Source organism: Fukomys damarensis, unplaced genomic scaffold, assembly GCF_012274545.1.
Source record: "Fukomys damarensis isolate Sample0158 unplaced genomic scaffold, DMR_v1.0_HiC HiC_scaffold_31, whole genome shotgun sequence".
Taxonomy (NCBI): Eukaryota; Metazoa; Chordata; class Mammalia; order Rodentia; family Bathyergidae; genus Fukomys; species Fukomys damarensis.
Genome location: NW_022900943.1, coordinates 17,064,563 through 17,088,889, shown reverse-complemented (window position 1 = coordinate 17,088,889; position 24,327 = coordinate 17,064,563). Strand labels below are relative to the sequence as shown.

General features: G+C 42.5%; 1 protein-coding gene across 1 annotated transcript in view; it reads right to left on the bottom strand.

Annotated features, from left to right (window-relative positions):
• Positions 1 to 23,802, bottom strand: part of Pip5k1b (phosphatidylinositol-4-phosphate 5-kinase type 1 beta) — a 411,290-nt gene extending 387,488 nt beyond the window's left edge. Inside the window, exons 1-3 of the mRNA XM_033757714.1 lie at positions 23,328 to 23,802; positions 15,974 to 16,311; positions 2,564 to 2,835 (exon numbers count right to left, since the gene is read on the bottom strand). The gene's annotated coding sequence lies outside the window, so the exon portion shown is untranslated. The remainder of the gene's footprint in view (positions 1 to 2,563; positions 2,836 to 15,973; positions 16,312 to 23,327) is intronic.
• Between the last annotated feature and the right edge of the window lie 525 nt (positions 23,803 to 24,327).

The following is a 24,327-nucleotide window of genomic DNA, read 5'->3' as shown; positions in this document are numbered from 1 at the left end:
TTTTTTTTTTTTTTTTTTTTTTTGTGGTACTGGGGATTGAACTTGGGTCCTTGCACTTGCAAGGCAGGCCACCGAACCGCTGAGCAAAATCCCCAGCCCCCTTACCACATCTTTTAGTTTTATTTGGGTCCATAGCGGGTTGGACACTGCTGCCCCTACTGGGTGGATCTCTTCAATCTCCTGAGCCATGTGCTAATCCCTTCAAGACCACCTTTGAAGACAAACTCAGAAACAATATTGTATCAGCTATCTGGACATCTTTTAACCTGACAAGTTGACACATAAAATTATCAGTCACACCAGAACCGGGGCAAAAGACTCTCTCATGGCTGAGATGGCAGGGACCAAATCGGTTGCCAAAGTCAGACCTTCTAAAGAAATGGAATAACCAGTACATGATGAACAGAGGAGAGACAGTGATGTCACCAATGAGGTCATGAAGCCCGCATAGAAATGGACAGAACATGCAGGTGATGAATAGTAAGTCAACAACCAACAGAAAATAGGGCCCCGGGAATCCATATATAGGGCAACCTGAGAAGGTAAGAATGAGTACAAAATGGGGGAGGAAGAAGAGAAGAATGTATATCCTCTGTGAGGAACAGGTCATCTACAGCGGTAGTAAAAAGCATACAAAGTATCTTTTATGGCAGTTCATCTCATGTATGATAAGGAAGAGAGCATGGACACACAAAGTAAAACCCTCAAGCTCAAAATAAGATGGTGGCTTTGTCCTGGTCCTCAAGAACAGGTCCTCATATGCACCATGGCCCACTGTCCCACTGGAAAGAGTGGAGATTAAAACCAGAATGATCTCTAGGCGTGACATTTATTTTAGCTGAAATATGTACGTTATTTAGTAGAAACTTTACACACTTGCCTGTAGTGAATAGTGAAGTGGTTCTGTTCAAACAGTGGCACTTTTCTTAAGTCCCAGCTAAAGGACCCCCAGTCTGGGTGGTACTTTGGTAGAGATACGTGAAGCCGGGGTGATTGCATTGCTTGTCTGTTCTAGAGGGGGGCATATGTCTTAGCCACTTTCTTCCTCACTGGGACAAAATACCTGGCGCTCATAACTTAAAGCAGGAGAGGTTCATTTTGGCTCCCATTTCAGTGCAGAGTCAGTGAGCTCCTGGGCAGGATACCGTACCAGGAGGGCATGGCTGAGGGAGAGCTGCTCACATCATTGCTGCCAGGAAGCAGAGTCCAGGCAGGAGGTGGGACAGGCACTAGAATCTTCCAGCTCATGCCCACAGCGACCTGAGGCCTCACCTCCAGATAGCAGGCCAGCTCTAACACTCCTGTAATCCAACTGTCCCAGCCATGATTACATGGGGGGAAACCTAGATATAAACTATAACAGGGTTGCCACTGTTATACAAATCATACTTCAAAATAAGATCCTGGTACGGTGGACACTCAAGTTACAACCAGCCGGACATACGAACATCTTGGATTATGGCCAGAATTTTAGTATTAACTTACAAACAAGGTCTTAACTTATGACCTGAATGCTGGTAGTTTGTACTTCCAGATGGCCTCAGATAACAGATCAAACCTTTACCGTATTCTGGAAGGAACATTACGGCATCCTTTCCTGTGTGGAGTTAATTGAGAAATCCTGGGCCAATGTCGTTCAAGGACACTGAGGTCTGTCTGTATACAGAAGAGAGACTTTGAAGGCTGTGTAGAGGAGCCTGAACCTTCACTTAACCAACTTGAGTCACAACCAGGCCTCAAAAATGAATTGAGTTCATAAGTCAAGGTTCCACTGTATACTGACTTTGTTACCCAACTCTTGTGTTTTAGGGCCTTAGAAACAAGCAAGGAAGAAATGAATAGTATATTCTACTCTCAACCTCTTTTCCAGGAGTTTAATATACAGGATAAATGAGATCTAGAAAAAGAAGGGAACCCAGAACATATCCTGTCCACCATGTTTGAATCTGGAAGTTCTGTATGTGTCACATGTCCTCTCCACTGTGGACAGGTACACACTGATTTAAGGAATTAAGAGAAAGACTGATTTGACCCTTGTCACACCCTGCAAAGAGGGCAGAAATAGAAGCCCTGACCACAAACATGGGCCAGCTCTTGTGGTTTGAAAGTGTACAGTTAATCCAGACTATTAGTACTTTGAGCTTCAACCATGAGTAGTAAAATGTCATTGCCAAGGGAATTTTCAGATCTTATAGCCCAATCTATAAGTGTTAAAAAAAAATGGAGCTGCAAATGAACGCAACCCAGTGCCCATTCACTGAGCCCTGTGATACAACTTACTCTGCATTTATGAACAATGGTATATGGAGGCTGGGTTGGGATTAAAAATGTGTGCAGGTATCTTAATCCTAAGAATATGAGATTAAACATCTGTTCGAGAAACAATGCGTGTCTTAGTCTACTGAGGCTGTATAAAAACATCAAAAACTGGGCTGGAGGTTTAGCTCTGCAGTCCTGCCGCCTGCCTTGCAAGTGCAAGGTCCTGAGTTCGATCCCCGGTACCCACCCCCCACAAAAAAAAATCATAAACTGGAAGGTTTATGAACAGAAATGCATTACTTACAGCTCTGGATGATGATATGTTCAAGATCAAGGTGCCAGCAGACTTGGCATCTGGCAAAGGCCTGCTTTCTGGTCTAGAGTCAGTGCCTTGTAGCTGTGCCCTTGTATGGCAGGAGGCGGGAGGCAGGAGGCACGAGGTGGGAGGCAGCTCTCTGGAGTTGCTTTCTATAAGGGCACTGGTCCCAGCCACAAGGGCTCTGCCCAGAAGACCCAGTTGTTTATCAATGGCTCCATCCACTGTCTTCATCACAATGGTGACAAGAGTTTCAAGATCTGAATTTAGGGAACACACACATTTAGTCCGTAGTGACAATCTAGTGGTGAAGCAGACCTTCTCTTTGTATTGAAAGTTTGGGATCAAAGTGTTACTCACTTTCTACAAGGAAAATTTCTACATATTAAAAAATATCAACATGCAGAGGAAAGCCAGAAACATATGAGTTCATCCCCCTCCCCATTTTTCTATTTTCCATAGGCGACTGAAGTCACTGTCCCTGATTTTGGGGAATGTTTATAATTTTACTGGCCAACAAACAAAACCAAACAATACCAAAATATATCTGCAGTCTAAATTCTCCCCACAGGCCACTGGTGTGAAATCGTTGATTTGACCATCCTTTCTTAGCAATGTGTAGCTGGAAAGTAAATCCATAGTACCAAGGTTCTGAAGAGGGATTCTCGGGCTCCATTGTGCATATGAACCATCTGGGGATATATTTAAAAATCTACTCATCTTCCCCAGATCAATTAGTTCAGAATCTCTGGAGAAAGGTCTGAGGAATAAGGATCTTTCAAAAGCTTCCCAATGCATCTACTGGGCAGCTAGTCAGATGAGCGTGGTCTTTAGGCTGTCCCAGTGCTGCTCTCTAAATCTTCACAAGTAGAGGCCACTCAGAAATGAATGAATTCGAAGGGCCCCACTATCCTTTGGGTGAAGCTAAGTTTTAAGAATAAGTTACTTGTGGATCTTGCAGTTCCTATGAACCTGACCTATTTTTCTAGACCCAGCTTGTACCAGTTTTAGATGCAGCCTTGAGAACTCCATATATACATCTGTTTCCCTACAATCTTTCCCCATCTTCTCCCTACTCCCCCACCCCAACAATTCTATCTACTCTCCAACCAAAGTGATGAGAATTAGACCTTGACTTTCACAAGGCTAGAACCCAGCCTCCCCAGGATATGCAAAGGATATGGTTTTAAATGAATGTGGCTGAATAGGGCAAACAGAGAATAAAGCTAGAAGGAAGGACATATAAGGAAAGAAGAAAAAGGACAAGAAACTTGGCTAAGTAGCAGCTATGAGCCTAGCCCAACCACAGTTTTAACTCAGACTATAAAAGTTCCAGCTTGGTTACATCCAAACATGGCCACAGTGTACTGAATATTAGTGTCAAGCTATTAATGTCACTTCATCAAAATAAAATAAAATCTGTTATCATTTTAAGGCTTAAAGTGAGTTGCTTCTTAAAATGTAGTACATCCTGGGTCCTTTTTGGTGAACTACATAGAACTAACTTAGAAGGAACCTGTATAGAAAAGGTTCTCTCAGAACCTTGAAATTGAATTTAAGACATAATAAATGGTAATCCAACTTCCACTTTTTAGTCATGAGGAAATTGGGTGCCATGGGGGTGAAGTGGTGAAGTGCGCAACTAGCTTTTGCCAAGCTGGAGGTGACGTAAAGATCCCTAGCCTATCCTAATAAGATTACTGACATTTAGAAATGGGAAGAAAGGAGCTAAAGGTGGAGGGAAGGTGGGACGGGTAGGGGAAGGGTAATAGGGGAAAAGATAAAAATGTGAGAGAATGAAAAGATGGAAATAAAGTGTTTGTAGATGGGGAGGGGAGGAGGGGGTGAAGGGAGGGCAGGGGTAAGGGGAAAAAATGAGAATCAAGACTTGTCATGTAAAGGTACAAGATCCCAACAATGAATGTAACTGTACTGTATCCCTAAAATGTACCAATAAACTCAATTAAAGCTGAAAAAAAAAAGATCCCTAGCCTATACTCTGTTGCTGTTATGAAAGGATTAAAAGCCGTTATTCCCGCCCCAAGTCATCATTACAAATCAAGATAAGAAATGGATATAACTCAGTGGTCGAACAGTTGCCTAGCAGGCAGGAAGCCTTAGGTTTCCCTCCCAGAACCAAAGCAAGGAATGAAATTAAGGAAGCAAAGGAGGAGGGAAGGAAGGGAGGGAGGGAGGAATGGAGGAAGGGAGAGAAAGAGAGAGGTCAGTTAAAGGAATTTTAATTCCTTCTTCATGGTTCTGGAAGCTTACTCCTCACGTTAGTGGAGGAGTTTGACTCCTGCCAGCTCTCTGGGTCGCTGTCTTCAGCTTGGACACCACAGTGAGCCTCAGGATGGGCTGTGGTTTAGTTTGCTTTCTTATTTCCTGGTAGATCCTTTCTGGTTCATGAGAAACTGAAAGCCCACAGGCATCAAACATGACCTCAGCCTCAGGAGAAGTCTCTGCACCCTGCTCCTCTTCCTGGTCTCTGCACCATCCAGCATCCCACCTCCTTGGGCACTCCATAATCTCTCTTCTTTCCCTCTTCTTTGGCCAAGCCCACGGTCTTATCAGGCTCATGTTTTTCTCACAATAATTTTCCATATCGAAAGATTCAGTAACCCCATCTGTTTTTCTGAACTAGCTTTATACTGCCTGAGAACAAAAACTTGTCTTTACCGTTCTGTACCTTCTAGTATCTGGTATTGTTCATGTTATGTGATCAGTAAGTCATAGAATAAATGAAAGAATGACAGAAATAAGGACAAAAATGAAAAAAGCTGCTTCACCATCTTTGTTTATGGGATGTCTTTTTCTCACAAGAAACCAGACATTTTGTCCAACTGTGTCTGTAAAAGCATGAAACTTTTTAAAACTCAAGGCTTCTTCCTGCTGCTTACGACAAAAGCAAGGACTCAAACATCTAAGATTAGCACTGATTTTGGAAATGTGTTACTTGAAACTTTTAGTGACTGAATTCAGATAGCCTCTAGATTGCAGGCAGTAGAACTGACACAGAATCTATTCTAATGAAAACAGTTGAAAAAAAAGTCCAAAATGCACCCCCTCCAAGCCCCTGGATGGCTACAGAGCTCTAAAGCTGTTGGTATTATGGCTATTACTCTTTAAATTTCTAAAAGCAGTAATAGCTCACTAGTAAGATATCGAATGCCTGTGAATCATGGCATTTTACACAGGCTGTTCTTGTCTATGGGCATCAAACGCTGACAGGGTGACTTGGAAGCATGACACTTTTATCTGATTAAGCAACTGGGGCTCCCACCTCATGGCAGAGGATGTGTTTGAGGGGAAAAGGCAGCCAAGTTTATCCATGGCTTCCTCCACCCAGGATCTCCATCACTGTCTCTTCCTGGTGGCGCCTTCTGCTGGTAGGTATGCAATCTGCACAATTTTGGTAGTCTAATGAAAAAGATTTTGGCCTTCTCTTTTTAGTTATTATTAATGGTCTATTTTATTTTATTATTTTATTGTACCAGGGATCAAACTCAGGGCCTTGCGCTTGTGAGGCAGACAGAGGCACCACTGAGCTAAATCCCCGGTCCTTTAGTTATTATTAATGGATTTCATTTTGGCAGATTTGTACACACACATAACATATTTTGATGGTTGTCAAAATTGGGCTTTGGCCTTTTTAAAACAACCTCAGAGCATATGTGTGGCTGTTAGAGCCAAAAGGCCCCCAGCCAGGGGATACCACCCAGCATATCACTCAAGAGGATTCCCAACACCAAACATTTGCAACTCATTAAATAACAACTTGATTTTTAAAAAGCTTCATTCAGAGTAAACATTTTTTCATTTTCCTGAGAAGACTGTTACAGTTGTTTTGTTTCTCTCATTCCAAATTGACTTTTTTTGACATCTCAGTATAGTCTTATGAAAACTCTTTTCCTTTCCAATTGGACTACTAGAAAATTAATCCTTAAGCAAGTTACTTGTCTCCTCTGTACTAATTTTATTACTAAAAATGCCTGGTCTTACTTCCTAAAGTGACCTTAAGTACTAGATGTGTGCAGACATATACATATTCACAGGCAAATTCACACATATCTTAGTCTGTTTCCTGTTGCTATAACAAGATACTTGATGTTGGCTATCTTACAAAGAAAAGAGATGCTAGCTGCTGGAAATGCTAAACAGCTTTGCATTGTGTCTGGCAACACCCCCCCTGGCTGCGTCACAAAATAATGGATAGCATCACATGGCAAGGGAAGATTCAAGAGACTGGGGAGAAGCCAGTTTCCCTCTTTTTTAATCTCATGAGAAATAATCCACTCCAGCTTGATCAAACCACTCCTGGAGACCAGCATTAATCTCTCCTAAGGTGTTGCCCCCTTGATATAATCACCTCCCAGTAGGCCCACTTCTTAAAGATCCACTTCTCAGTACTGTTACAAGGGAGGCCAAACTTCAAGCACAGGAAAATTTAAGGCGTACGTCATAACTAGGTCATAGCACGTGGCAACTTGTGGAAGTTTTTATCTTCTAACAACTTTTAAAAATAATCAAAATTCTTTTATCTAAACCCCAAGTAGTTCAATGACAGATTTTGCACTTTTAATATGGAGAAATTTGCCTCTTCTGAAATTTTCTATTTATGAAATAGAGAGAAAAGCCAACATCTGGCACAGTTGTAAAAATTATATAAACTGTTTCACAATGTCAGTTATCTCATTAGGATCTTATGTACTATTACAGTTTATTCAGAGAGAAATTCATGATGATGGGATCATCTTTTATAAATGATCCCTTCTTCACCTACTTTATATAGGAATGTCATTAGGTATACTCATCTATCTGTTCAATAGAATTTTTTATTTCAACACAAAAACTATTTCTTAGTCATCTTTCCTCCCTCATAACTTCATAAATGAATGGTCTTGTGTGTGAGATGAATTTATCTAACATTTCTTTCATTGAATTACTCATATTACTCAGATCCCATGTTTATCTTTTCTGGATAAAGACCCACAGGACCTTAAAGTAATAAGCATAAACACTAATCTGAATTACAATTCTTAAAACTAACCTATAGTAGCTTAAAATTAAGATAATATATGAATGTACAGTTACTGTCCACATGTCTGCCCTTCGAATGAGCACAGTGTGTGGTGTCCCAGGAACCTGTTCTCCCTGTAGCCTTTTTCATCCCTCCACTCATGGTCAGTGTGGGAGGACAGTAAGTTTTTATAAAGTTATTTGGTCATACACCATGGATTCGGACATGCTGTATTCTAAGTGACAACTATAAGCAAAACTTTGCCCCAAAAGGCCTGGAAAGGAAAACAATGGCTTCCATAAATTGAGAACTCTGTTAGAGACTTGTAAGATGCTGTACTAAGCCCTTTAATAAATAACAAGCTTCACTGTTGCTGCTTCTCACTTGGAGATGAGGACACATAAGGATAAGGAAACTGAGACACAGAACTGTTGAATAACTACTCCCAAGGCAGCACAGCTAGAGAGTGTCAGGGCTACCGTTTGAACTCATGCTGTCTGGCTTCAGTCTTTACTTTCTATAATGTGCCAAAAGAGCTGATAAACTTTCTTTTCTTTGTATAGTGAATTAAGACTTTTCCCATTCTGATTAATTTGTACTGCATTCCATTCTTAGCTCATTGAATAAACTTATTTATAAAACCTAAAAAAAATTTACATAAACTGATCCATAGAAATACACTCAGTACCATTTTTGGTACATCGTGCTTTAAAACAGTTAGCTTCCTTTTCAACTCCTACTCATTTGGTTTCTCTTAAGTTTATACTTGCACCTTTGGGCAAAATGGGAAAAGGTATCAGAGGAGTTGAGTGGTCAGGGCATTTTCCCAGTCATCTGTGCTCACTGCCTCATAGCACAGATGAGGACCATAAGCCCAGGGTCACAAACTGGTAGCCAAACCCAAACTCTAATTCAGGTTTCTGGACCCCAAGTTTGGGGCCCTGGACATTATGCTGTTCTAAAGGTATTGTTAAATTCTCATTAGTGGTTCATCAGAAATGTGAGGTGATGTGGGGTGTTACTCACGCACTAGATTACAGGCTTATGTTAGTGAGAAGACAAAGGAATTGGCCAGCATAAAACTAAACCCTAAAAGGAGAGACCCAAATGGGGCAGAGAATAGTACAGAAAGGAGGTTGGAAGATTTATAAATATAAGGGATGGCTAGGGATATTAGAAGAAAGGAACACGGTATAAAAATTTCAAAGATATTATTAACAAAGCCAGCTTTCAAAAGATCAATTTGTTTGGAGGGGGAGTAAAAGAAATCCAGAATATATGAAGACCTGTCCTTGGCTCATTTTTTCTCTCATCTTTGTTGTCTGAGTCATTGTGAGATGGAGCTTTTTGATTTTTAGAATAAACATACACACTATCAAAATACTATAGTTTAAGTCTTAGGAAATTAATGTTAAACTTCATTCCTTCCTCTCCATACACAAATTCTAAATACGGTAGTATTCGTTTTAAAAAATGTCAAACCACTATCCCTATAATTGTTTTTTTTTTCTTCTTTTCTAAAAATTGACTTGTCAGGCTACAAAATCAACACACAAAAATCAGTAGCATTCCTGAACACCAATAATGAACCCATTGAAAAAGAAATCAGGGAGACCATTCCATTTAAAATACCTAGAAATCAACCTAACACTGGAGACGAAAGGCCTCTCAAATGATAATTGCAAAACTCTGAATAAAGACATTGAAGAGGACATTCAAAATCGGAAAGACATCCTTTGTTTTGGAATTGAAACAACTGATATTGTAAAAATGATATTGTAAAAGCTTTAAATTTAATGCAATTCCTGTGAAAATACCAACAACATCCTTCACAGAACTAGAAAAAAAATTCTAAAATTGATATGAAATCAGGAAAGACCCTCAATATCCAAAGCAATCCTGAAAGGGAGTAAAGCTGAAGCCATCACAATAACAAATTTTCAGTTGCACTGCAAAGCTATAATAACAAAAACAACATGGTACTGGCATAAAAACAGACACGTAGACCAATAGAATAGAACAGAAACAGACACATGTACTTGTCTTTTTATAGAGGGGCCAAGATATATGTAGTAGAAAAGAGTCTCTATCAAACAGTGCTGGGGAAAATGGATATTCACTTACAGAACATCGAAACTAGATCCTTATTGCCCACCTGGCACTAAAATAACATAATGGATCAAAGATCTAGGTATAAAAAACAGAAACTGTGAAACTGCTGGAAGAAGCTGTAGGCTTCCTGAATAGAACTCTAATAGCGCAAGAAATAATATCAAGAATCAATGAGTGGAAATATGCCAAATTAAATAATTTATGCATGGTACAGGAAACAATCAACATAGCGAAGATACAGTCTATAAAAGATCCCCTTCCCATTTGTAAAATCTCCCTTTTCTATTATCTATCTTGTATTTTTCTTTTTAATTTATTTATACTTTGAGGAGGGAGGGGCAAAATGGGAAGTAAAAATAATCAAGATGTATTATATGCATGCATCAGCTTCCCACAATGAATGTAATTATTATGCACTGCAAACATGGACTAAGAAAAATAAATAAAAAAGAATTTCTTAACACTCTAATAGTCAGTTAGAAAAACCTACAAATGGGAGAAAAGTTTTGCTAGCTGTTCCTCTGATAAAGAACTAATAACTAGTATATATGGAGAACTAAAAAAATTAACTCCCCCCAAATAAGAGACTCAATAAAAAGTGGGCAAACGAACTGAATAGATGTGTCTCAAAAGAAGTACAACCGGCCAATAAGTATATGAAAAAATCCCACTAGAAAGATGCAAATGGAAACAACTCTGAGATTCCATCTGAAGCCAGTCAGAACAGCTATCATCAAGAACACTGAAAGCAACGAACGCTGGCATGGATGCAAGGGAGTGGGGAGAGGCACCCTTCTCCACTGTTGTGGGGACATGAACTAGTACAACCGCTATGAAATCAGTACGGAGATTCCTCAGAAAACTAAAAGCAGCAATACCATTTGTCCCAACTGTTCCTCTTTTGTGTATATCGTCCAAGAGTTAAAGACATCATGCTATAGTGACGCATGCCTATCCATGTGTATGGTGGCACAATTCACAATCGCTAAGCTCTGGAAACAGCTACATGGCCATCAGTGAATGAACGGATAAAGCAAGCAGGGTTTGTATGAACAGTGGGATATTATTTAGCCATAAAGAAGAATGAAATAAATTTATCAGCAAGAAAGTGGATGGAAGTCAAGATCATGCTAAGTGAAAGAAGGCAGGCACACATGGTTAAAGACCACATGTTTCTCTTCTATGAGAAACTTCAAATATAAGTAATGAGTAAGATAAACCTAGAAGGTAGACTCTTACAGATGGGGAAAGAGATCCAAAGGATCCAAAGGATCTCTTTGGAGGGAAGAAAGGTAAAGGAGTAAAGGGATTGAAAATGATCAAGATGTGTTATTTGCATGTGCCAATTCCCCAACATTACTATTCTACACTGTATTATAAACACGCACTAAAATATGAGTACTTAGAGCTGGGAATATTGGCACACGCCTGTAATCTCAGCACTGGGAGGCTGAGACAGGAGGATCACTATGGGTTTGAGGCCAGCCTGGGCTACAAAGTGAGTTCAAGGCCACTCTGCACTATAAAGTGAAACCCTGTCTCAACAGCATCAACAACAACAACAATACCAAAGTGCTCAATTATGGCTTTGTGTATGAGGAGTTTTTATTTGTTCTTAGCTAAACCATACTGCTGTAACTGCAACTTTTAAAAAAAGAAGCCCAGATGTGGCATAAAAGGTTTGCGGCCAGCAATTTATTTTTTAAAGATAAAACGCGAAAAATGTCCATTTCTCTTTTAAAAGAATTAGAAATTGATTTGTGTCTGAAGTAAGCAGAACATTATTTAGACTTGGAAAATCTGTTCATGGTCATTTCACGTTAACTGAGAAGAAACCTCCCTAAAAGGACGACTTCATGGAGATATACACTTTAATAGCCAGGAAATATTTTCCAGCATTCCATCTTTAGAAGTTTATCCTTGCTCTATATACACAACCCTAATCAGACTGTTTTATGGCGGCTGGTACTGACTCAAGCTACAGAGACAAGTAAGTGCTGGTAACCATGTTAACCAAATGTGAGACTCAGAGTCAACCACACACACACACACACACACACACATACACACACACACACAGCCATGCGCACTTGCACGCATGCACACACGTGATGGAAGCCTTCATTTTGTAGGATGTAAAACCCCGAATCATTTATTTAAAGGGGAGAGATAATTTTGTAATTGTAGATACTAATGAAAGTTTATGTGGTTGATGATTTCATCAGTTACTTCAGCATTTGACAACCTTTTTAAACTGCTTTCTAGAAAGGATAGATTCAGAACAACTTTTCATCCTCTGAAAATTATCATAAACCACTTTGGTGAACACGGTAATTTATCTAATCATCCAGCTTCTCTATAGTGATTATAATTGTATTTCTGTAAGATTTTGGGTATTAGCATGAGTAGTGAGCTTTGAACAGTTTCAGAGGGATTAAGTTCACAGAAATTAATTCATTCCAGGGAATAATTTGAAAAATCACATCTGAAATTTTCAATTAGAAAATGAATCCTACAGTTTACTTTAGCCTATAGTATTCCTTCATACTAAGCAGTACAGGGATGTAGCAAAATCCAACAATGGTTCTTCTATGTCACAGGCAACACTAGCAGAACTAAGCTATACTTCGCAACTTTTCCCAGCTTATTTCCTTTCATAAGAAAAACACCTTGCATTTGGAACAATTTGCCCTCAGGGGTCTTCCATGAGGCAGTGGTTCTCAAACCTGTGTGAGCATTGGAATAACCCAGAGGCCTGCGAAAATGCAGCTTGCTGCCTGTCGCTCCTGACTCAATCGGTAACAGGGTGTCTGGAGGACCAGGAAGCACATTATCAAACAATAAGTTAGTGCTGGTTCCCGGGAACCACGCTTCAAGATCATGAAAAATTTTCTGTGTGTGTGTGAGTACACAGTGATTCCTGAATGCTAACATGGGGAGGGAGGAGAGGAAGAGACAAAGAGGGAGAGGGAGGGGAAGAGAGGGAGCGAGGGAGCACAAATGCAATAAAATATTAATAACTGGTGAATCAAGATAACAGGCATTTGAGTGTTCTTTAGTCTTGTTGCAACTTTTCTCTGAAATTGTTTAGAAATAAAAGCTAAGGTTGTACCATGAAATTAACACAGAATTTGGAAAGTAAAGCCGGGAGGGAGGGAAGGAGGAAGACCTAGGTGCACACTCGCCTTGTCTTGAGTTTGAATCATGCCCAATACTTAACAGTCTGCTTAATTCCATAGTGTGTGTGTGTGTGTGTGTGTGCATGTGTGTGTGCGCGTGCATGCATAACTCTACCACTGAGCTCCATCCCCAATGCTTTATTAATTTTCACATTGAGACAGGGACTCTAGATTGTCTAGGCTGGCCTTGAATTGCACTCCTTGTGCCTCAATATCCTGAGTAGCTAGGATTACAGGTGGGAGCCATGGTGCCAAGCCTAAACTCTTTTCTTGAGTGACCATTATAAGAACATGACTCTCAGAGTCTGAGCGCACTTGTGGATTTCTGGAGCAAATTCATGATTAGCAATTACAACATGAGTTTTGGATGAGGACAGTCCTAGATGTGATTCCCAATGCTGCCACTCACCAGCTCTGTGAAACCGGGAGTCACTTCACCCAAGCCTCCTGCTTTATGCTCCAGAAGGTTCCATTTGCAATGTAAACAAAGTCAATGACATGCTTTCTGGTCATGCAAGGATATGGTCCTGACTTAATCTTTCTGGACCTCAGTTTCCATATCAGTAGAAAGGGGAGAACAATAAGAATGATTATGGAGATTAAATGACAATGTTTAGAAAGATTTTTGGTCCCCAGTAAATGCTCAAGAAATGACAGCAGCATTGAGAGAGATGACAGGGTCACTTTGGGAACCGTGAATTCTTCTGAAGGGGAAATAGTCTCCGTGGTCCCTTCTGGTTTCAATGCTGTGATACTCCGGCTGTTCCATTTACCAAACAACCTGACTCTGCTCCTTAATTACCACTGTTACTGTTACAACTATTATGGTTTTTGACTCCTTAAAAGACCTTACTGAAAAAAGCTATGACTAATAAATAATTTTAATTATTTAACTTCTGTCCATCACTTTTCCACCACAAAAATGAGTCAAGTTTACTTTGAAGTGAGTCCATGTAAGATGATAATTTGGGGATGCTGAGGCGCAGACACTTGTTGAAATGCGCCAGCACAGTTCATTGCTTTCAAGACACAGAGCACTAGGGATTTCTAGGAAATAAATATTTATCTGGTTACCTACCAGAGAAGTGAACAGGTTTGTTGTTGGAAAAAGTTTTTGTGAGGTAGCAAATCCAGTTGGTCAGATGAAAAGAAAACCAGAGAATGAGGAAGGGCATAGGGGAAGGGAGTTCAGGGTAGGAGGCTCTGAGTGGGCAAATGCAGGCACACACACTGTTCTGCGAGCCCCAACGACACCGACAGAGAAGTGGCCTGGGGAGCGAGGGGTTTTCCAGTCCCACTTCCACCCGAGTGTCTCTCAGTGTTAGCAAATCACAGCCTGTCTTCCGCATCCTCCTCTCTAATATGGGGGGTTGGATTATATAACAAGGGCTTCTCAAACCGCTTTGAAATCATGGAGTCCTCTGTTAAAATGTTTCATGGGGATCTTCAGAGGAGAATCAAATAAATGCAGAGAGCCAGGGAAGTTGGGTCTGTGAGTCCGGAGGTTGACTAGACTTACTTCTTACTCCTGGCAGCTCCCAAGGCAAATCAGAGGGAGCCCGGGCTCCAAGGCACAGACTGACAGACCCTGAACTGTGTGCAGTCTCCAGCTCAGATGCTTCACCCTCCAGCTTTGACGTGCTCCCTCAAAGGGATGACCACACTTGACATTACATTCCAGAGGGTTTTATTCTTCCAAATCCTTTCATAGGCTCTTTTATCTTCTGGCAGCTCTGCATGGAAGCCATTATTAAACGAACTTTGTTCACGAGCAAATTTTTAGTCTATTTGCCCAAGGCTTTTCAGGGAGACAAGGTCAGGGTCAGGTTAAAAGCCGCAAGTCTTGCCTCTGCTACAGAAGGAAATAAGAGACTACTTTTAACATTTGTTCCAACTGCGGTGCTGTAACGCAGTTGTTTTATTTGATTCAGTTTTTTTGAGGTTGTTTAAGACTACCTTTCTACATAACTGTTTCTAGAGCCAGGAACCGTGTATGCTGAACAGCCATCAGAAATTTTACAGAATTGTATTTATTTGCTTCAGAGACATAAATAAAGGAACGCTGGGTGGGAAAGCAGATGGTTACCAAAAAATTCGGGCCTTGTGAATTTAAGGTACTTTCCTATGAGAAATTACAGATCATTATTTCCCTTGTACCTTTAGTCAGACAGATGGCACAGGAGAGGGAACGAGAATGCTAGAGGGTTTCCATGGCAACTGTTGGACAGGCTTGGCCTACTTGCAAGGACGGGTAGTTCAATTATGGGCCAAAGGTGAAATTATGGGGACTTATCAGAACTCAGCGACACCTTGTGATTCTCAGCTATTCAAATGGCACCTGTTGGGTCTCATTTTCTAAACAGCAACCTCCTAGTTATTGGGGGTGGGGAAAGAGTGGCAAAGACGACAAAGCATTGCCTTTCTCCATAAGTTTTGAGTAAAATATGTATGAATAATAGAAGATCTGCAAATGTGTTACTAATACAGGGCTTTTCCTTAAACGGCAGCTGTCCAATTAAGTGGAGGCGAGACAGCAACCCTTCTGAGCCGGGTTAATTACCAGCTTACTTGTATACCATGTAAGCGGAATTAGAGCCCTGTGGCTCAGGGGATAGGTTCAGAGCCAGACTATTTTCACATTCCACTTCTGCTATTTAAGTATTCTTTTTTTTTTTTTGGTACCGAGGATTGAACTTGGGACCTTGCACTTGTGAAGCAGGTGGCAGCACCACTGAGCTAAATCTCCAGCCCCCACAAGTTCTGCCATTTATTCATAGCATGACGCTGAAAAATTACCTGATTTTGCTGTTTCTCAGCTTCCTCAACTATAAGAGCGGGAAACAAAGGTATTTCTCTCATAGAAGTCGGAAAAAGATAACATGAGTTATCACATGGAAAGGATTGGGAACAATACACGTTAAGTACTAGCAAAAGGTACAAGCTCCCAGCACAGCATTGTTCACGAATTTTTAAAAGGCAAAACTCATGAACCCAAGCTAGAGAAAGAACAGAGATTAAGATGCTACTGTTTTCTAGCTCTGAAACTTTGAGCCTGTTAGCTCATCTGCAAAAGAGTACTGTACCTACCTGTTGTTCTGTCATGGAGACGACATGAACCCCACATGAACCCCACATTCTGGCTTGGATGTTGAGCCTCCGGATGCCCAGAAATCATAAGAATGTGGGATTATCATTCATGTGGTGAGGACTGGGGTGCGCAGTAAGGTGGTTTCCCAAGCTGATCCGAGAGCGGTTTAGGGATGTGGAGAGAGGACCCGGCTTGTGGGTTTCCTGGTGGTGGGGTAGCATGAAGTCCTGCCCCACTTTCAGCTGGGGTTCAGACTTCCTGTCAGTGCCGAAGGAGAAAGCACAGCTCTTTCCTCACCTTGCCCAGACTTGAGGCAGAAGGGGGAGGGCCCTGAAAGCTGTCAGGGGCAAAACATCAAAAATGGAGTCAGATTATGGATTATGTCACCTTAGGAGGGTATGAGGGGAAGTAAATAACATGTACACAGCCTGTAACTCAGTCTCCAGTCGGCAGAAAGTGCTCAATAAATATCACCTTTTAAAATAAACTTTGTTCCTTAGAAAAAAAAACCTTTAAAAATGTTCCTTAAAAGTTTAGGAAGCAACACCTGTGTTTTCCGTGTTCTACTTGTTTATACTTGATTTTTAAAAAAACTCAATATAATCCCCACGTGTGAGGAAACAATTACCAGCAATCCTCTAGCAATCCATTTTAAAATGATTGTTATGTGGAGCCCTCTTTCCCATAGAAGCAATGCTATAAATAGAGTTAATTCCCAGAAGGACCTCCACATTCCTCCTAAACTTTAAGATACCTAAAATAGTCCTCGGTGGAGCAGGGAAGGTTGAATCCTGCACCACCACCTGGGCCTCCCAGCACCCTAAGCTCGCGGCTCAAGGTAACCGCAGGTAAGCCTGAACCCTAGGATGTGTGAGAACCTGGTGAGGAGGGGCGAGTGGCTACAAGCTGAGGGTAGCACAGCGAGGCTGGGGTATCCACCTGCAGTGACGACTGTGCTTCCTGACCATCCCTAAATCAGACCCTCCTGGATCGTTAGGGTTCGTGGATGTCCCACGTCCCTGTGAATAGCGTGCAGCGTTGGGGCCCAGAGACTGACAGTGCCAATGGGACAGTCTGCAGCATACCAAACAATTTAATGTAAAGCAAATGAAAAGACCTTTGAAGCATTCTTTCTCCTTTTATCCCAAGGCAGGATAAAGGCTCTCTCTAGAATCTCCCATATCTTCATTAAGCTCAACTGCAAGGGGAACACAGTTTCTTTCCATCCCCACCTGAAACTCCATTTCTATCTCAGAAAAGGCAGAGGAATGTAAGCACACCTGGATGGGTTGTTCTTGCAAAACAGCGTCTGTCCCTTGGGCTCATTTCACATTCCAAAGAGTCTGTCTCTCGGGCCATTCATTCCCCTGATAAACACTTACAAGCCCTCTGAATTGCCTGTCTGCGCCATTTTCCCCATCTTTTATAGAGAAAGGGGTACGGGTTTCTATGTCATGTTATGTAAGTAGATAATCACACTCCTGTGACCCCCCAACCCTGTCGGGCCGCAGTTTTCCCCTTTTGCATGCTCATGCATTTGTATGCTTTTTCTCTTATTTACCCATTGTCCATTTTTTTCCCAGCAAATCTGGAGAGGGCACCCGGAGTATTGCCCTGAGGAGAGGATGCTCCCTTTCTGTGCCATACTAGGAAAAGGTCCGTTCAGGGGAAGCAATGAGCACTCCAGTGGTGGCCTTAGCCTTATCCACCAGAGGAAGTCACACCTGTTTCTTTCTGGAGCCAGATTCTGAGGTATGGGGAGGCCTGGAGTGGGTGGTTGGATGGAACTGTGTCTGGGCACTTGGAAAAGGCTTGCACAGGCCATGAACCAGCTCAGGAATCAACCCTAAGGTGGGTATGGACACACACCAGTGAGGAGTTCCTCTGTGTGTCATCTCTCCGGTCTATCTGTCCTCCGATCCTAGCGGGGCCAGGTCTTCTGAGCTGTGGGGGATTATGGAGGTGAGACTACATGCAAGACACATCTGTGGCAATGTAAGTGGAGGATGGAAGATGAGGCCTTTAGAAGAACAGCCGTCTAAGACCAGTGGAAGGGGCAAAGGACAGCTGGTACAGATTTGCCAAAGCAGAATGATATCAACATAACACCCTCACAGAGCACTCTTGTGTGTCACCTACTGCTCTAAGCACTTTATGAACACATTCAAACCTTCGGATCACACCATGCTGCACTATTATGATCCTATTTTATAGATAATTGGCATTTTTCATAAGGGCATTATCTAAACAATTCATAGAACAGTTCATTGTTAATGTTCCTTGACAACGTGCCAATAAAGATTTCAGATAAAGACATTTGCTGCTCCTTTTAAAACCACATTCTTCTTACTTGTATAAGCACAGCAACAAAACCCTCATAGTATTGCAGTAAAGACATTGCATTCAATCTTTCACTAACCGAAGAGAAGCAGCGAGGCAACTTACCGACCTGTGAGTCACCGAGTTGAGATGCAACACTCTAGGTTCTGACCCTTCCTACTCCTAAGGTTTGTATACCCTAAGGTGATGGCCGGAAGAAGGGCAGCCCTTGGAGTGTGAGGGTTGGCGTAAACAGAACTGTCCTCCTGGTCTAGCTGTGAGATCCGTGTAAGATAACAACGGCAGTGCCTGCGTGGGTTGCCATTATTAAATCATCCAATAGCCATTCACCTTGGGAAGAGTTACATCTATTACACCGTTGTGGGAACTTTGTTCCATTTCCTACAAAATCATAAGTGTCTCTTAGTCTAGGGACTTCATAAATTCTTGATAAATCCAAGTTCACATAGTTTTAAGCCAACCTAATATATTCATGCACTGGACAATTTGTGGACATCTTGACTTATTTCTTTTCCTTGTTCAATTTAAGCTCAATTCTCCCCAAGTTCTGATCCCTTACTGTCTCCAGTAGCCGTCCCTTTCTCCTTTCTTTTGGACTTTTGCCATTTTTGGGCTGGGAGTCCAACCCAGGGCCTCGTGCATACTAAGTACATGCTTTACCACTGAGCTGCACCCAAAGCCCTACACTTTCAAACCTCTTAGGCTTGACTAAGGTGTTCTGCAAGGAGTGGGCTAGGTAAAATTGTCCTCCACTGGCTTATCAGCTTATTGTATTTCTCTTCATCAGGATGCAAAAGGAAGAAGAAAAAAGCAGCTGATCACCATTCTATGCTTATGTGTGTTTGTACTCATTGTATGGCAGAATAATTTTTAACAGATACAGTGAAGAATATGGCAGTTGTTTTACCCTAAACTGAGAGTTCCATTACAGGGTCACCCTGAAGTCTTGCTCAGATGGACATGAGGTCCCATCCTTGAACTCCTAATCCAGTAGGTCATGCAGGGCCTGAGCATTTCCCCTTTCGACAATTTCCCTGATGATGCTGATGCTGTTAGAAGATTACACCATCCAAAAATCTATTATTTCCCATTATCCTCTATCATAAAAAATACTGACATATCTTTGTATATGTTTTTTGTGCCTTCTGATTTTTATTCCCTGTTTAAAGATTGAGGGATATAGTCCTTTACTTTCTATTCTGCAGTCTTAAATTTATGCTTTCTGTTCTGTGTGTGTGCGTGGGTGTGTGTGTGTGTGTGTGTGCGTGTGTGTGTGCGTGTGTGTGTGTGTGTGTGTGTACCACAACTGAGTTACATCCCCTGAGTCATAGCCCCAGCCCTCAAGTGATGTTCTCAGAGTCCAGAGAAGTTGCATTTCAGTCTCTGATGTCCAGTGCTCCCTGCCCTAGGCTTTTCCCTTTGAAGTTAAACAGTGTGTTCCTGAAAGGTCATTCCTGTTGCAACTCTGTGGTAACGCTGCAGCGTACCCCACAAGCTGTCTCATGGCTCTCCTTGGACACACTGATTGCACTTTGTATTCTAGACATTGAGTATTTTAGAAGATGCCATCCGAGTTTTGTCTCATTGCCCTAACGCCTCTGTGAGTAATAGGCATGATATGATAGTCCCAGGCTTTTAAAAATTAAGCCTTTTACTTGGTAAATGATTATTGAAGCGGTCTCCATAATTTGACTCTTCTTCTCCATTTCCTATGGGTGTTTGTCAGAAAGGCTGGCAGGGGAAATATGTTCAAAGGGTCATTTTTCTCAGCAGCTCTGGAGGCTGAGACAGGAGGATCCCAAGATTAAGCCCAACCTGGACAACTTAGTCCTAATAAATTAAAAAAGATTAGAGATGTAGCTCAGTGCAAATTCCTTGGGTTCAATCTGAAAACAAAAAACTTCAAAGACTACATTATCTATAAAGAAAATTAACACAATTTGAATATTAAAAAGCGCTTGTTAATAACATAAATCACAGTAAAAATTTCCCCAAACTCAGCAATTTTATAGAACTGTATGAAAGTAAGTACAGGCTTTATCAACAAACCTACTTTTAAAAGTTAGCTGCCCCTGGTTGTCTTGCTTTCTCAGCCTGCCCTTCCTGAGGTGGCACACAAAAACTAAGGGAAAAGCTTTTCTAAACCTCATGTATTTTTGTAGCAGGACTGTATAGAACTCATGTAACACTTACTAGATCCAAGATACTACTTTATATCCTTTATACGCTTACATAAGTTGGCACCTGTAAATCTCACAGCAACTTTGTGAGGCAGGTACTGTCCTTATATGGGAGGAAACTAAGGCACAGAGATATTTGGACATGTTATGCAAGATCATACCTTCATGGTCTTGGGCACAGACATGATTAGGTGCTTTTTTTTTGTTGAAGTTTTGACTCAGTTTTTTTAAAGTAAGTTAACTTTAAAAAAAAGTTCATGTCTCCACTGTAAATGGAAAATCTGTATCACTTGCCATAAATGGGTAGTAAATATGAAAATGGATCCAACAGATGCTAAACAATATTATTAAATCCTACTTTGGTTTTCTTGCCTGCCAAAGTCTGAGATTTATTTTACTCTATTAAGAGGAAGAGGGGTGGGCGTCAAATGGAGAAAAGCAAGCATTATATAAGCATTAAAAATACAGTAAAACCAAAATGTGACAGCAAAAAGCAAAGAAAGAAGATAAAAATAAGCATACATATTAATGCCAGAGTGAGACTTTCTTTTTCAACATAATCATAATGTACAAAAGATTTTTAAACAATTACTTCGTTATGTGATCTGGTCCACATGTCTGGTTGTCTCCTTGCCCCAAGCCTCAGTTTTCTGAACAAACTTGAAGGTTTAGTTATAACATTCATGGGGCTTGGCACAGAACAGGCCCTCAAGAAGTCGGTAGGATGAGTGGTCACTTCCTGGAGGCAAGGAAAGGCATGCTAAATGCTTAGCCCTGTGACCCCTCTCCGGGTTTTCCCTATCCTTCTTCTGTTCTCGACAATCAACAAAGCAGGGGCAGGCAGCAGAGCTGGGGTGACAATTCCCATTCGGCAGTGATGAGAGAGACGAGATCATGTTTGGATGGCTGCCACGAGAAGAATCTGTTCATCTGCTAGGGGCCGCTGTGGGGTGTAATGACAGACTGGAGACTTCAAATTTCAATGTCTTAAACTGCAGAAAAATAAGGGGGATCCTCCAGTCAAGTCCTCCACGAGCCTAGGACCTCCAAGGCCTGCAGCTTTACAATGAGCCATGAGCACAAAGAGGCCAGGGGGCTCAGGCCCTTGGTGCCTTCCCTCCAGGCTGGGCTCCTACAGCCAGAGATGGATCCTCCCTTAGCATCCTGCCCCTGCCCCAGCCCCTTCTCGGCTCTGCAAGGTGGCTGGCATTGCAGACTACTGCCCGCATCTTGGTCTGGGCTGCGGACCAATTTACGAAATGATGATTAGCTTCAGTTCTATCTATAATTTGCTAAAATGTTTGTAGCCTTCCTTAGAAAAACAGAAAAATGTGACTTTCTTGCCAAGCTCTGATTACATCAATACTCTCAAAAAAACCAAATCCATACACAGGGAAAATAGCTCCTCTTAGGACTTTGGTGTGTCTCAAGGGAGTTTTTTGTTCATGAGACAGCGCCTGCTGAGTTGCAGGCTGTGGAAAAATGACCTGGCCTTTACAGCCCAGCTTCCCTAGGAGGATAATGAGGGCAAAAATAAAATAGGAGCTGGAGGAACGGATGAAAAACCCCTCGCTGAGTCCTGCAACTAAGGCCTAGAGGACCAGGAACGTGACTTGCCAGAACTCTCCCAGCAAGGGGCTGGGCGTGGGGCCATGGTCTGGTGAAGGGACAGGAGGGACCTTGAGTCCCAGCGAGAAGAGCACCCAGAACTTGTGTTCACAGCGCCTGAAGTTTGGGGCATTAAATCCCATGCTCACCCCTCATTCTTGGAACCCTTTTCAAAAAGGACTTCAGATCTTTTTAGGGGAAAGTTTTTCCCACGGAGGAGCAAACAAATGCCCTCCAGGGCCCCCAGCTGCGTGGGTCTGAGAGACCAGGCAGGTGAGGATGCAGGGGGCTGAGGACACGTGTTCCTTTTGGAAAATGCAGCTATTGTGCAGCTCCTGCCAATCATCACTTGCAGGAATGTGGACACAGATTTGCCAGCTGTGCCAGGAGTAAGCACTTTCTGCTTAGTGATGCCAGGCCTTCCTGCTAGGTTCTGCCAACGGAGGCCACTACAGGGAGACTGGGGGATAGAGGTTGCAGGACAGGGACTGGCTCCTTCTGTTTGCTTCATCCTAGCAATTACTGTGGCAGCAACAGCTGCTTTCGGTTTCTTGCTTTCCTTTATAATCCCAGAGCCAACCTTAGTGTATGCCTCACAAGTACCAGCAGCTCTATCGGGCTGCCCCCCCAAACCCCAGAGCTGAGTTGCAGCCCCATGGTTCCAGTAGGAACTTCCCTCCACCCAGGGCAGCTACCTTCCCACGAATAACCCCGTCGCAAGGAACAGTGGTGGCCAGGGGCCGGCTGGTGCCAGGAGACAAAAGCCTGGCTCCTCACTTCTAGGTGGGACCCAACCGCTGGTCCATCAGCTCTTGAGCTCCCGGAAGCACTGGCGAGAGCCTCTGGCTTGCAACCCCTTTGAGAGTGAGTTCCTGCGCAGTTCCTATTGGTACAGCTCCCTAGAACCTTGCTACCTGTGGCCCACTGTTCTTCCCCTGCAAATGTGTCCTGGGCCCCAACCAAGCCAAGCTGCTCTTCTGAAGAACAGAGTTCTCTTGCAGGACGCAAGTAAATAGAAACATTGTGAAACTTGCCAAAAAGTATTCAAGGAGAAAGTGGGAGGAAAGGAGTGAAAGTCAAAGAGTAAAGTCAAAGTAAAGTGAGGGGGAAAGTACCTGAGAGTCCACATGAAATCTCAAACGAGATGAAAGAGTGTCCCAAAGCAAGGCGGCCACTAAGAGCATAATAACTTCCCCAGAGCTTTTCCAGGAACATCACCTCATACCTTTCCCCACAGCGAAGAGGCCACAGCAGCCAGCTCAGCCTTCATGCTCTCCCAAATGCAGGCTGATCAGGAGGAACAGTGCCAGGGACCCGATGTGAAAGAACTTGAACTTGTTCCACCAGCAGAGGCCTCCACAGCCTCCGGGGACGGGGGGAACACGCAGTTGTTTTGCATCTGCGTCTACATCTGCCTCTGGCAGGTGGCGTGGGACAGCAGCAAAATGGCCCGTGTTCCCACTCCGTTAAGCTGTGCTGGAGTGACAACTGATGGGGACGCTCCTGAAGTCCCAGGTCCTGGCGAGGACGCCAGACTTCATCCTTTCTGATACCTGCTCAGCCTCACTAGGAAAGAGGACTGGCTGCAGCAGGAAGGACTCTGTACTTTCATTGTAGCCTTGGCTGGAGTAGAAGAGACAGGTGTTGGCAAGGTTTAGCTTTGCAGCTTTTACAGGATACGGTACATGAACCTTCATGGCCTGTCCTGAGATAACTGTGGGGAACATGCAGTTGCCCTTTCTATTAAAGTATAACACATCCATTTCCGGCTACCTTCCTCTGCTGCTCATCCGTGTCTGTCTCATCAGCAGGTTGGTCAGCACAAGTCAGAATCACGTCATAAGAGGAAGGGGCAGGAGGCAGGGGTCAACCACACTGTAATCTTTAACTATATTGCTTAAAAGCAACGGGAGAAACCTCATTTTAATGGTCAACTTCAAAGAGAGGCCAAGGCCAAGGAATTATTGTAGTAACCCCTAAGGACATATTGGGGAATGACACGTTGAAGGGCAAAAAACATGAAATAAGCAAGAGCTCTATTATCAAAAGCTAGGGTCCTTGCTGGCCCCTGTCTAGTTTTAGGCCTGGTACTGGGCCAGGAGTAGAAGAGACAGAGAAACAACAAATGATAGAGGTGAGGGAGAGATCGCATTATTTCACATGTCACCAAGTCGCATCTAGGCAGGTATATTCTGATTATAGGCGCACAGAGAAGTCAGAAGTGG